Source organism: Sinocyclocheilus rhinocerous, unplaced genomic scaffold (assembly GCF_001515625.1).
Source record: "Sinocyclocheilus rhinocerous isolate Xijiao unplaced genomic scaffold, SAMN03320098_v1.1 scaffold174, whole genome shotgun sequence".
NCBI lineage: Eukaryota > Metazoa > Chordata > Actinopteri > Cypriniformes > Cyprinidae > Sinocyclocheilus > Sinocyclocheilus rhinocerous.
The window spans coordinates 1,454,920-1,456,564 of NW_015646289.1; the positions used below are offsets into that span (position 1 = coordinate 1,454,920).

Consider the following 1,645-nt stretch of genomic DNA (forward strand, 5'->3'; position numbering starts at 1 on the left):
CTGTAATCAATTAAGGCATCATCAATGCTGTACTTCAGAAACAATGCATACTGTAGTCACAAAAAGCCAAAATAGCCAACAGAATATAAAAATGCAATATTTATCTATCTCGGTAATTAAAGACTTTAATAAATAGAGTATTAGGAGAGAAAGCATACATACCAGTAGTTTTAAAAAAATCAAAAGGGGGAAAAAAAGAAACATTAGATATTGAGGTCTCACACCTGCATAATGGCTGTTACAGCTTAACAATTAGATATCAAACTTAATATGTTAAAAGAAAAAACAGGGAACATATACAACTGAGCATCTCCAGGGGTATTATAGCCCTGAGTTGACCTGCTCGTCATAACCCTTTTCCCTATATAAGAAAAATAGCTATTAATAGCCCTATCACAGATATCCCCATTCCCAAAAGTTTTCTGTGCTCCAATTCGCAGACTGGACTTGTTTCCAGGTAACCAAAACATAACTTGAAGATACTGTATATGTGCTCTACAATCCAGACCCGGTGGATTTGAGTTTTGAAGACCCTGCGATGATTTATTTCCGGACAGCAAAGCCAAGCCTCGGCCAGATGTCTTAAGTGTCAGAGTTCAAGGGGCTCAGTGGCACAGGTGTGGCTCAGAGGGTCGTACGATCAGAGATTGGTTCAAGAGAGCGTCCATCTGGATCATGTGTCTAAGAAACACAGAAATGACAAATGTGCTGTAGTCACAAGAAAAAAAACAAAAACACGTATCCAAGTAAATAACTTTAATGTGCTTGGGCTTCAATCGTTTCCTGTTACGTTAGCTGTATAAAACACTTTGTTATTCTGCTTGATATTGCAAACTGGTATTTCTTATTATTTTAAATTCTTGTCATCATTCTTAAAGGGATAGTTCACCAAAAAAAAGAAAATTGACATCATTTATTCACTCTTCAGTTGTTTGAAACTTGTATGAGTTTATTTCTCCTGTTGAAAACAAAAGACAATATTTTAAAGAATGTTGGTAGCCAAACAGTTGCTGGTAGTCATTGACTTCCATTGTATGAAAAAAACAAACAAAATGGAAGTCAATGGCTACCAGCAACTGTTTGGCTACCAACATTCTTCGAAATATCGTCTTCAAAATATCCCTTTAACACACTTGTTTGTAGCACAAATATTTTTTACCATTTACTGCATTTTATTATTCTATATTTATTTATCCATAGTGGCTGAAAACGAAGGTGGATAAAATGATATCTATAGCATTATATGATACTATGCATGTTCTTTGGAATTTAACTTCCAAATAAATGAATCTATTTGATGTAAGATAATCTGTTTGATTTAGATCATCTTACATCAGCAAAATGTTTGAATAAGACTATAAAAAAATTGTTTACATAAAGACACCATTAAAATGGCTCATCTGGGTCATCCTAAAATTCTCCAGAAGACCATTTCCTGTTTTGTGACATCACTTTCCATTCAGGATGTTCGGTTTTCCTCTTTATTCACAAAGATTGTCCCTGTTCTCATGCGCCAGACTGCTAGTCCAGACAGCGCAGTCTTTTCATGCTTCATCTCATTGGTACTGGGATTAAGCAGTTTTATTCTTCACGCCACATTCTTGGTGCGATCCAATGATAACAGAGCTCAATTATATATATATAT

General features: G+C 35.0%; 1 protein-coding gene and 1 pseudogene across 1 annotated transcript in view; both read right to left on the reverse strand.

Annotated features, from left to right (window-relative positions):
- Positions 1-1,645, reverse strand: part of LOC107707250 (ras-related protein Rap-2c-like) — a 6,863-nt gene continuing 5,218 nt past the window's right edge. Inside the window, exon 3 of the mRNA XM_016511219.1 lies at positions 1-681. The gene's annotated coding sequence lies outside the window, so the exon portion shown is untranslated. The remainder of the gene's footprint in view (positions 682-1,645) is intronic.
- LOC107707193 (ras-related protein Rap-2c pseudogene) overlaps positions 1-1,645 on the reverse strand; it is a 3,923-nt pseudogene continuing 2,278 nt past the window's right edge.